This window comes from Panthera leo, chromosome D3, assembly GCF_018350215.1.
Source record: "Panthera leo isolate Ple1 chromosome D3, P.leo_Ple1_pat1.1, whole genome shotgun sequence".
Lineage (NCBI taxonomy): Eukaryota > Metazoa > Chordata > Mammalia > Carnivora > Felidae > Panthera > Panthera leo.
In genome coordinates this window covers 53005015-53018245 of record NC_056690.1, presented here as the reverse complement: position 1 = coordinate 53018245, position 13231 = coordinate 53005015, and the positions used below count along the sequence as shown (strand labels likewise).

General features: G+C 40.1%; 1 pseudogene; it reads right to left on the bottom strand.

The window, feature by feature from the left end:
• Positions 1–7699: 7699 nt before the first annotated feature.
• Positions 7700–7800, bottom strand: LOC122204353 (annotated as a pseudogene).
• Positions 7801–13231: the final 5431 nt, after the last annotated feature.

Genomic DNA, 13231 nt, shown 5'->3' with positions numbered 1-13231 from the left:
TAATGAAACAAAACAGACCGTGTTATTGCTAAACATCTCTGGTCTCTTATCTGCTCTTCTAGTAAATCCAAAGGAACATTCCATTTGTCCAGATACTGCATTTGGCTTTCTGCTTACACAGGGAAAAGAAAATAAAACTGTAGCAGGGGAAAACATTACTAAGAATGGATGGACCCCTGTATATTTTGTAAGGTTCAGTAAAATTGAGCATGATTTAAAAAACTCTTTGGTAGTGTTGCATTAAAAAAAAAATAAGAATAACCACAATCTGAAATCCTTACCACTAACAATAAAATTACCACTTCCAACTATTCAAATAGACAGGTTTTTTTTTTTAATGTTTATTTATTTTTGAGAGAGAGAGAGAGAGAGAGACAGAGTATGAACAGAGGAGGGGCAGAAAGAAGGAGACACAGAATTGGAAGCAGGCTCCAGGCTCTGAGCTGTCAGCACAGAGCCCTACCGGAGCCTTAACCGAGCCACCCAGGCGGCCCTACAAATAGACTAAGAAGCATCATAAAAACAAATATATGAAGTACATTCATAACACACATTTTGTAGATATTGATCAGATTATTTAAAAATCTTCACTGTTAAAGAACAAAACTTTATGGGGCACCTGGGTGGCTCAGTCGGTTAAGTGTTTGCCTTTTGGTTTTGGCTCAGGTCATGATCTCCTGGTTCATGGGCCCTACATTGGGCCCTGCACTTAAGCTGCGGAGCCTGCTTGGGATTCTCTGTCTCCCTCTCTCTCTCTTCTCTCTCTCTCTCTGCCCCTCTTCCACTGTCTGTCTCTTTCTCTCTTTCTCTCTCTTTCTCAAAAATAAATAAATAAACATTAAAAAAAAAAAAGAACAAAACTTTAACTGAGTAAATTAGAGAATGTAAATGGCTTTATTCAAGAACTCATGAATTTGTCAGCTGCCCCACTAGTATACCATAGACAGACGCTACAATTGTGCAAAATGGAAAGTTTTTATAGGCAAAAGGAGAGTGTGAGGGTGGGGGGTGGGGAGAAAGGAGAAAGTCATTAGCAAAAGAAAAGCCAGGCAAGGGTCTTATGCAGATTATCTCAGTAATGCTGATCAGGAAATTTCAGATTGACTCTTTAAAGGTCACATTTCTGGGAGAGTTTGAAACTGAAATTAAGTCATGGGTTGCCATCCTAGGGGCAAATGACTCCATTTTGGGCCTGTTGTTTCTTTTCCAACACTATTTTTTTTTTTTTTTTTAAGAGAGACAAAGCGAAAGAGAACACCATGGGGAGGCAGGGGCGGGGCATTGTGAGATCCTGACTTGAACGGAAATCAAGAGTCTGATGCCTAACCTACTAAGCCACCCTGAAGTTCCCCCCATACTATTCAAAGTAGTTTTTTTGTTGTTTTGTTGTTTTCTTAATTTTTAGAGAGAGAGAGTGAAAGGGGCAGAGAGAGAGAAGAATCCCAAGCAGGCTCTATGCTCAACAGAGCCTGATGGCGGTCTAGATGCCATGACCCTGGGATTGTGACCTGAGATGAAATCCAGCCAACCACTGAACCACCCAGGAGCCGCTAAAGTAAGTTTTTTGATAAGAATAAAATGTCCCTTGAAAACACCAATCTACAGAGTTAAAAGTTATTTCCAGATTATAGAGGAAAAAAAAAAATTAGAAACAAGTATGGCCTTTCTCTGTATTTGGCCCAACGATACATAGGACCTCAACATTTACAAAAAAAATTTTTAATGTGTATTTATTTTATTTATTTATTTATTTTCAATGTTTATTTACTTTTGAGACAGAGAGAGACAGAGCACAAGCAGGGGAGGGGCAGAGAGAGAGGGAGACACAGAATCTCCAACAGGTTCTAGGTTCTGAGCTGTCAGCACAGAGCTGGACACGGGGCTCGAACCCACAAACTGTGAGATTGTGACCTGAGCCGAAGTAGGACGCTTAACCAATTGAGCCATCCAGGTGCCCCTGGACTTCAACATTAAAGTTTATTTTGAGAGAGAGAGAGAGAGAGAGAGAGAGAGAGAGAGAAAATCTCAAGCAGACTCTGTGTGCACAGAGTGCTCAATGCTGGGCTCAAACTCATGAACTGTGAGATCATTACCTGAGCTGAAATCAAGAGTCAGATGCTTAACCAACCTACTGAGCCACCCAGGCACCCTGAGGACTTCAACATTTAAAATAATTAGTTGTCAGTGTGCAATAAATAATACCTATAATTTTGGAATGTTCTTATTCGCCTATGTTTAGGGACCTTTAAATGCTATTACATGGAATTATTAATGTTAAAAAAAGCTTCAAAACTTCGCTGGAGATAGCTAAGGTTTGACCTAGAATTCATGCCAAAAGTTCAGGTAGTAGTATTTTCTGCCAAGTATAGTACAAGAAAATCTAAAAGGAACTCTCTAATCCAAAGTGGAAATGAAAGAATTTCTTTGCGTTGGCTTTGCCTCTCCTGATGTATGTAGAAAATTCAGGATTTAAGGGTGGGTGACATTTATATAGTCCAGTTCTATAAAATCTGAAATCCAAATTCACAAAGACATTTCATCCATAGTAGGTATTTTACAAGATAGATTTGTTACTGTCTACGCCCACCATATTTCTCACCTGTTTGAGATCCATACTGAAATTCTATTATTAGTGGTTCTTGATATGCGATTCTGAGACCGGCAGCATCAACATCACAAAGGATTATGTTAGAAATGCTAATTTTGGGGTCTGTCCCCCCAGACCCATTAAATAGGAAACACTGGGTTTAAGGTTCTCCTGGAGTTGCTGATGTATTATCAAATTCACCTCTGTACCAGCTCTTTGCTACTTGGGCTCCATCTGAGGAAAGTGGATTCGGGCCCCACCCCCAGACCTATTGAATCATAATGTGCTTTTCAACAAGATCCCCAGGAGATCTGTATGCACCTGAAACCTTGAATAGCATGTAAATGATCCCTTGAGAGGAACCTGCAAGTAGGTTCCTGCAAGAGGAACCCATGAGCTGCACAAGTAGCCTCAGGCATCAGGTCTGTGGCTACCGTGTGGTAGGGAAATTGTCCCAGCTCACTTGGTGGCCCAAATTCAAGACTGCTTGCCTCTCGCCATCCATAAAGCAGAACCACCCACTCTGTGTTCTTCTGTAGCTGGATAATTGACTCTGCGAACTTCATACCTGAGTGCTTTGCATTGGAGAGTATACGATAACACACAAGGTAACCAAATTTAGGTAAATGACATGCTCATTGTCACTTTACTTAGTAAATTAATACTGCTAACCCATAATTTAAAAAAATCACATTTTGATACTAATGAGTTTTGATCAAGCCTATCCAATAAAATTAACCAAATGATGTTTGAAAACCAACCTGAATAATCCTGATAATTTAAACAATACATTCACAGTTTCCTGATTTTATTTTGGTGAATGGCTGTCTTAATGTACGCTTTTCTTACTGAGCCAATTTATCTCCATGTACGTTTTTAAGGTTTTCTTTTTCTGGGTGTAGCTGACTTTGAGTATTATAGGTGTGGCTGAGAACCTGTCAGAACCAGTTGTGTTATATTAAGTAACCAAATTCTGTCATGATTATTTCTTTTTGTTTCAGACTAGGTAGAAGAAAATTGAGACAAACTTTCAGAGTTGTTTTTGTTTGTTTCTTTGTTTTGTTTTGTGTTGTTTTTAAGTTTATTTATTTTGAGAGAGAAAGAGATAGCGTGAGTCAGGGAGGGGTGGAGAGAGAGGGACAGAATTCCAAGCAAGCTCCTCACTGCTAGTGTTGAGCCCGATGCTGGGCTCAAACACATGAAACTGTAAGATCATGACCTGAGCTGAAGCTAAGAGTTGACGCTTAACCAACTGAGCCACCCAGACACCCCATTTTTAGTACATGTGCTGTCAAAGTAAGCACCAGAGTTGTTTTAATTTTTTTAATTTAATATGGTGCCTTATTAGTATTAAATATATAACAAAATAGAAATAAAGAATGTAAGTAATTATTAAATGTGTTCAATATTAACCACGAATTTTAAATATTAATTCGGTATAGATGTTTTTATATTAAATATATTTGAAGTTAAACATTAAGAAGACAGTTGCCATTTAGAAACTCATGTCCCTTGATATTTTGTGAGGGCCATGGCAGAGACTGCTGGCTGTCAACCAACCATCTTCTAACTTAGTTCTTCATTACAGACAGAGCTCTGATTTCATTCAGTGTGGTTATGTGCCCAGCGAAGAGACCCCGATTTCCCAATGCCCTTGAACCGAGTGTGGCATACCTTAAATTCTGGTCAGTGAGAAGTAAGTGAAATGCTGTGTATAAGATTTCTGAGTAGGGGTCTTAAAGGAGCTGATTCATCTGGAAGACCTTTTATTTTTCCTCCATTTGTATTTTGTTTTGTTTTAAGTAAGCTCTACATACAATGTGGGGCTTGAACTCGCAACCCCAAGATCAAGAGTCACATACTCTACCCATGAAGGCAGCCAGGTACCCCTGCTTCCCCCAGTTGTATTTCATGATGCCTAGAACACAGATGTGATGCCCAGTGCTCACGTAACCCTGTTATGAGTTTCATATTGAAAGCAATCAATAACCATGGAGAATGGGGGAGCATAAAGATAGAAGGAGCCTGGATCCCTGATAACTTTGTGGAGCCCCAAACCTGTCCTGGATTTCCTACCTTTAGACTTGTTCACTTGAGTGAATAAACCTTTGTGTGTTTAAGCAATGACTTTTTAGGTTTCCTGTTAAATAAAGCCGAATCTTAGTCTGATATAAGGAGAGAACAGAGATTGAATGGGAATAATTGATTTACCTAAAGCGTGATTCAGTAAATTTGGGAACTCATTTTCTTTTGGCTAAGATTTTAAAATGGTTAGTCTTGAAGACATTTCAGTGTTTTCTAAATTGTCTCAAGATAAAATGAAGTACTAATTGTTCCGTGGAAATCAAGAAAGGGGTATCTTTTCTGGATCTCTTGAAAATGGACTTTTCAAGCCTCTCTAAAGTCAGAATCCTGTCTGTAGGAACCTGTGAACTAGGAGTGAAGAGACCTCTTGTATGATCTTTAATAAGTCATCGAATCTCATTTGTTTCAATCTTTTCGACTATAATATATATAGGTGTATATATTACATATGTATAGGTATATATATTTATATAATATGTATAGGTATATATATTTATATAATATATATAGGTATATATATTTAAAGTTTATTTATTTTGAGAGAGACAGAGACAGTGCAAGTGTGGGAGGGGCAGAAAGCGAGGGAGAGAGACCGAATCCCAAGGCTCTACACCAGCAGCGCAGAGCCTTGTGTGGGGCTCAAATTCACAAACTGTGAGATTGTGACCTGAGCAGCAATCAAGAGTCAGATGCTTAACTGACAGAGTGACCCCGGTGCCCCAAGACACAGATTTTGAAATGTAGTGAACTACTTTTCCCACTTCATCCTCTGTTCCTATGAATTGTGTGATCAAAGTAATGTGTTGCCTTATGAGTCTGAAAGATTCAATATTTTGCTCCTTTCTAATAGCCTGAGGCATGATCTTATTTTTCAGTTAATTTCAGGTAAATAAACGTAAATAAAATTTCTTTTCCAGGGGGCCTGGATGGCTCAGTCGGTCAAGCATCTGACTTTGGCACAGGTCATGATCTCATGGTTCGTGGGGCTCTGTGCTGACAGCACAGAGCCTGGAGCCTGCTTCAGATTCTGTCTGTCTGTCTGTCTCTCTCTCTCTCTGTCTCTCCCCTTATTGTGCTCTCTCTGTTTCAAAAATAAATAAACATAAAAATATTTTTAAAATTTATTTTCTATTAATCTAATGAATTTCATTTTTAAAAATCTTTTTAATGTTTATTTATTTTTGAAAGAGAGAGAGAGAGAGAGAGAGAGCACAAGCAGGGAAGGGGGAGAGAGAGAGAGAGAGAGTGAGTGAGAGAGAGAGAGAGTCTGAAGCAGGCTCCAGACTCGGGGCTCAAATTCACAAACCGGGAGATCCTGACCTGAGCTGAAGTCAGACACTCAAGCGACTGAGCCACCCAGGCGCCCCCCAGTGAATTTCTATCATTATCTAAAACTTATGCCAACTTAAATAGACTTCAAAATGAGTAAAGTTGAGTTTGACAAACACAGGAAATTGCAGAGGTTTCAGCATGTGACAAAGAAGACAATTTTATGATTTTAGTGTATGACAAATGGTGATTCCATATGCTAATTGACTCAGCTGGAATTCTGCTCTTTTATGTTAGAGGCTATATAAAAATGTATTTAAAAAAAATGACTCCAGTGAATTGGCTAGGACTGGTCTTAGACTACTTGGTAACAGAAATAAAGGGGCTTATGGGCGCCCGGGTGGCTCAGTCGTTTAAACTTCAGACTTGGGCTCAGGTCATGTTCTCACGGTTCCTGAGTCTGAGCCCCACATTGTGTTCTCTGCAGTCAGTGCAGAGCCCCGTTCAGATCCTCTGCCTCCCTTTCTCTCTTCCCCTCCCCGCCCCAAAAATAAATAAACATTTTTTTAAAAGAAATAAAGTGTCTTAGACAATGTAAAAGTTTATTTTCACTAAATGTAAAACAAGTTCAAAGTCTTGGATTTCTACGGACGCTTCTTAATGTCCTCGGCACCTTCATTTTTTCTGCTCAACCATCGTTTGTACGAATTGCTCCACAATCGCAAGATGACTAACGCAGCTCCAGCCATCATATCCGTGCCTATGACAGGAAAAAAGACAATCCCAGTGTCATGGGATCAAGCCCCACATCTAGCTCCATGCTGAGCCTGGAGTTGGCTTGAAATTCATTCTCTCTCTCTCTCTTTCTCTCTCCCTCTGCTGCTCTGCCCTGCTTGAACTCTCTCTCCATCCAAAAAAAAAAAAAAAAAAAAAAAAAAGAAGAAGGAGGAAGAGATGACTTTTAGGGAGCATTCCAGAAGCTCTCTCCAACAACTTCTGTATATCCTTGGGAGAACTTAGTCACAATTTCATCTCTATCAACAAGAAAGAGTGAGAGATAGGGTTTTTCAGCTGAACAAAATCAGGGCACTGTAACTAAGGGAGGGGTTTATAATCTGGGGACAAATGTGCAGGAGGAATACTGTTTCTTATTCGTAATCAGTGTCACTCTGCCCCAGGCCAATACAATTCTTGACAAAATATTAATTCCTTATACATTAGTTAAGGGACTATATAGTTAGAGTGAAGAGACACGCTCTTTCACTCGCCAAGTTTGACAAAATACTGCAGAGCAAAAACATATTTTAAAAAATCAAGTAGGTAAAATGTAAGGTGTGTTAGACATTAAAACTTGCTTACGTCTGCTGGCCAGATGTAGCTGGCAAATTTCTGAGAGGAGGAGGAAAGGAGAAGACGGGAAACTTTTACAGTTGAAAAAAATTATAAATACATGGCTGTATTCCAAACAAGACATTTTACCCAAAATGTAAATTTGTGAGTTCTCTTGAAGACTTGGCAGTTCTGGTGACCCCAAGTCCATGTTCCCAAAGGCCACCAATTGGCTAGAAGTGAAAAAGTGGCATTCCCAGTGCCCTCTGCCGATGCCGGTGACCTGTGAAGCTTGCCATTCGTGTCTCAGATAGGAAGGGTGCCAACTGCCATTTGTTATGACACTTGTACTATTCCCTCCTCCCTTTTCTTTCTTTCTTTCTTTCCTTTCTTTCTTCCTTTCTTCCTTTCTTCCTTCCTTCTTTCTTTTTAAATATGGAATGCTTCATGAATTTGAGTGTCATCCTTGCACAGGGACCATGCTCATCCTCTGTATCGTCCCAATTTTCGTACTTGTGTCGCGGAAGCAAGCCCTGTACTATCATTTTTTGAAGGTAGATTTAGGAAGAGAAAAGAGTCATATTGTCTGTATTCTTATCTTTCTCAAAAGCAGAATAATTAAAAAGGGCTGTTTTTTTCATCCAACCTGGCATATTTATTTTGATTTCTTTTCTGGCCCCTGCAGGCATTGAAGTCTGTGGCTCTCTGCACTACGAGTTTCAATGTCCAATGAATTACATTGTCATTTGGCATAAAATAGAATTTACTTGTTCATTGTGTTCATTGTTTATTGTTTCCTCTCCTCTCCCTGCACTGGAGTGTAAGCTCCACCAAGGAAGGGATCTTTGTGCCTAGAACAGTGCATAGCACATAGAGGGAACTCAATAAATGGTTTTTGAAGACATTTATTGAGCACCTACCATGTGCAAGCATTCCAGAATGTTCTTTTTTTAATGTTTTTGTTTTTGTTTGAGAGAGAGAGAGACCATGAGCAGCAGAGGGGCAGAGACAGAATGAGACATAGAATCTGAAACAGGATCCAGGCTCTGAGCCGTCAGCACAGAGCCCCATGTGGGGCTCAAACTCACGAACTGTGAGATCATGACCTGAGCCAAAGTTGGACGTTTAACCAACTAAGCCACCCAGGCACCCTCAGAGTTTTCTTTTCACAGATATTATCTCATTGAAAATATTAACAATGTGTGTACAATTTAGGCATTACTATTCCTATTTACTAATAAGAAAACTGACGCTGACAGAGGTTAGCAGACTTAATCAAGCTCAGACTGGTAGATTTTCATACAGCCAGGATTTAAATGCAAGTCTGACCAATGGTTGCACCCTGAACATTTCTCCTCAAATGGCCTTCCATATCTATAATACAATGGAAAAAATGTTCCTAACTTCTTCATCCTAAAAGAGAATTATAGGAAACTATGAATCTATGTTGCTTATTCATGACATTTTACAACGTAAATTTCTTTTTTTTTTTAATTTTTTAAAATCTTTATTTACTTTTGAGAGAGAAAGAGAGACAGATCATGAGCGGGGGAAACGGGGGAAGAGAGAGGGAGATGAAGAATCTGAAGCAGGCTCCAGGCTCTGAGCTGTCAGCACAGAGCCCAACGCGGGGCTCGAACTGAAGAGCCACAAGATCACGACCTGAGCTGAAGTCAGAGGCTTAACTGACTGAGCCACCCAGGCACCCCTACAATGTAAATTTCAATCTTCAGCTGGTAAAAGTCTATAAGAAGGAGGATACAAAACATAGACTTTCTTACAACAGAACAATCCTCTCCACACCAGAATCTATGGAGCAAATAGATTAATTGTTACCATTTGGAGTTGTCCTAGTTATCTGTATGCTGCTAATAATCAAGTTTGCATCTCCAGACTGGATGTCCCCTGAATTCCACATCCATATTTCTTACTAACTATTTCCAGCTTTATGGCTCACAGAAATATCAAACTCAGTACCCTCAGAGGCAAATTATTTAATGCCTTCACAAACTAGCATTTTGCTGCCATCCTTCTCTTTGTTACTAACAGTATCATCCACTCTTTGTCCCAACATAGATCAAACCCAGAATTCTGCAATTATCTGAGCATACGAAGAATAGAAAATTAATGCACTCCCGGAGGAGACAGATTTATAAATCAAGTAATTGCAACACTTTGGTCAGATACCAAATAACAGAGGCACATGTCAGAGCCTGTATGCATGGAAGACTTGGAAAAGCTTTTCTTTAGGCGGGGAAGCTAGGGAAGGATCTGTGCGCAACATCAAAGGAGGCATTCTAGTGGAAGTGGAAGTAGGGATTCCCAAAACGAACAGAGCCCCAACCAAACAGCCAAAAGCAAAACAAAACGAGCAAAAAACAAGAAAACTGGAGTTCCAAGAAACACACTTGGAAAGCCACAATTACGGAGGGTGGATTGGACGGCTCATAGAGCTGGATGGAAGGCCAATGAACACAGTCCAGATGAGAGATGAGGAGTCAAATACAGCAATTAACCTGGAGACCGATGGATGTGAAGCAGAGATGATGTCGAGGATGATTCCCTGGTTCCTTTCTTGAGTAAGTGGGAGGATCATGAAACCATTAACTACAAGGAAGAGAAACACAAAGGAGTTGCTTTTTTTTTTTTTTTTTTTTTTTATGGAAAGACAATGGCTTTGGTTTGAGACATTTTAAACTTGAGGTATTTGTCAGAGTTCCAGGAAGTCTTGTTCTGTCTCAAAGTCAGAAAGGACATACTTGACACTCCCCAGTCCCACCTCCCACCCACCCTTTATTACTTCATATCCAAGTAATCCATCCCCCCAAATTAGAAGTTCATTTATGGCAGGGACCACCTTTTAAATTAACTTCCTGTCTAAGTAGCTAGTGGTATAAATTTTTTTGGTATGAATATTCAAAGAGTCTTGTCTTTCCTCTGCTCAGCAAGGACCAGCTAGGCATTACCCCCTTACAGCTCTTTCCTTCTCTCCCTTCAAGGACCCCTTCACCCTTATTCTAGACTCTAGGATTTGTTATGAAAATCATGCTAGCCAGCCACATGCTAGTGATGATTGCTATTAAATGAAGTAAAATGAGTGTGAGAAAGAAAGACACGAATTCTATTTCAATAAATTTGTTATAAGAAAAAAGAAAAAGAAGAGATGAGAAAAAAAAGAAGTGCTCAGAGAAAGAGGAGGTGGCTTATTTTAATTTCTGTGGTGATAGTTGTTGAGAAATAGAAAGAAGGAAAGAGTTACATCCAAATGTTCAGGAAGCAGCAACAAACTGAATACAGGACATTGAGAAGGAAGAAAAGATTTGAAAGATAGTTGCGGCATATTAAGATGACCTTTTGAACAGGCTAGCACACACTGGAAGTACTTGAACAGGTTCGTGTTTGACGGGACTGTGTTTCCCAGAAGGCCCACTCGGCTGAGACTGTAAATCGTGGGGGAGGCTGGGAGTTCTAGCACAGTCACTGGCCAGGCAAATGTCAGGGGAATGACGGCACTTGTTTTCGGTTTTGCTCTTCAGTTTTATTGAGGTTTAATTGACAAATAAAATTTATATGCAGAAAGTGTACAATGTGATGGTTTACTACACATATACTTCATGACATGATTATCAGAATCAGAGTAATTAAGAAATCCATCAATTCAGAGTTGCCTTTTTTTGGTTTGTGTGTGTGTGTGTGTGTGTGTGTGTGTGTGTGTGTGTGGTGAGAACACTTTAAGGTCTACCCTCTTAGCAAATTGCAAGTACAAAATACAATGTTATTAACTATAGTCACCAAGCTATACATTAGATCTCCAAAGCTTATTCATTTTATAACCGAAGGCTTGAACCCTTTAAATAGCATCTCCCTCTCTCCTCTACCTCTTAGCCCCTGATAATGACACTTCAATCTTCAGCAGGATAGCTATTGATACCTATAGCTTGCTCTATCTATCATCTATCTATCTATCTATCTATCTATCTATCTATCTCTATATCTATCCATCCAATATTTATTGGCTGGCTTCCCCCAAACTGATTAGATGAAAAATCCAACCATCAATTCCTGCTATTACTTTCTCTGGAGCAAGCTCCATAGAATTGTCTGAATGGAATACAGCTTCATTGTGAGCCAATGATTGTAATTAGGAATTCTGGGACTTGTTGTTATCGATTTGAGTCTCATGTTTATGACCACTGTTTGTTAATGTTGTTCATACGCTTCCTGCAACTGGAAATTACACAAATTTCTCACTGAATATTTTCAATTGTTTTGAAGGATCACAGCCTCTTTATGGAATGCCTTCTCGGATGCCCTGGTGTAAATTTCAGGTTTGCTTATAGCCACCATTTTACATGTACTTATCTCAAAGTAATGTCATCATTTGTTAATAATTAGTCTATGGGTTACAGGTAGTTGGATAGCTTATATACATATTTGTTCAACAACTGTTTACTAAGGGCCTACTCTGTGACAGGCACAACGATAACCACTGAAAGTGGAGACCAATATAAGACCTCATGAAAAAAAGGGAGAGAGAGAGAGAGAGAGAGAGAGCAAGCACAAGTGAGGGAGGGACAGAGAGAGAGAGGGAGACACAGAATCTGAACCAGGCTCCAGATTCTGAGCCATCAGCACAGAGCCCGATGCAAGGCTTGAACCCACAAACTGTGAGATCATGACCTGAGCTGAAGTTGGACACAAACGACTAATCCACCCAGGTGCACCAAAAATGACATTCTAATAGAGAGAGATAGACCAAGAAAGTAAAATCAGTAAAATATATGAGACACAGATAGTAGGATGGAGTAGCTCATAGGAGACCAAAGCTCCCACCAAGACCAACAAGAAGAGCCAGATGAAATATAAAACTGATCTGTTTTGAGAGATCAGAAGTTGTAGAATCAACAAGAGCTAGCAAAGCTAATATTCCAGAGGGGAGAGCACCAGAGAAAAGTGAGTGTATCCTCTGTAAGATAACTTCATCTTTTTCCCCCAGGGAGCCTTTCAAGATACCAGACACTGGCTTGCTGCTAAGAACCCAGGCTCAGCCAAAGCATAAGGCCATTGTGTGGGAAGAGAGAAACAGGGAGCAAAATTTTAGTCATTGCACAGGGCTAGAGTGGTCGTCACTTGAGGGATTTCATATACCTCTGGTTTTCCCTTCAAGACATTTGTTGAGTTCTAAACCTTCATAGGGTAGGAAGCTAACAAACTAAGGCAAAACCCTCTGATAAACAGAAAGCTGGTTCCGCAGTCTTGTAGTGCAAGAGACAAAGACCTGCCAGGGGAAGGAGCCACAGTAAACCCACCAGGCTCTTAGCTGGAATCCAGAGAAAGTCATTGGCAGTTTGAAATTTTAATTAGGGTGCACAAGGAAGGCCTCAAAGAGAAGGAGACACAAGGGTCAAGGCTGAAGGAGGTGAGAGCAAGCAGTGTGGCCATCTAGGGGAGGATCATTGCATACAGAAAGGACAGCCCGAGGAGAAGCGTGCCCACCATGTTCGTGGGACAGCCAAGAGCTCCATGTGGCTGGCAGCACAGCGTGTGAGGGGCAAGTAAGAATTAGAGTCTGGGAGACACGCGGTGGAATGTGTAAGGCCCTGTGGACCACGGGACCAAATCTGGATTTGATCTAAATGAGATGAGGCACCTCCACGGGTTTTGTTTTGTTTATCTTTTAATTTTTGGAACCATTCTAGACGAGTTTGGGTAGAGAAATGTCATGATCTGACTTATTTTTTACCAAGGACATTATAGATGCTGGGTTGAAAACAGATTGAAGTGAGGCATGTCGGAAACAGAAAGACCAATGAGGAGGTTTTTTGAATAACCCAGGGGGGAGACAGCAGTGATCTGGGCGAAGATGGATATGGTGGGAAGGACAGATTCTGGGTGTGCTTTAAAGGTAGAGTTCATAAGATTTACTGACAGATTGTATTTAGAGTAGAAGAGAAAAGAGGA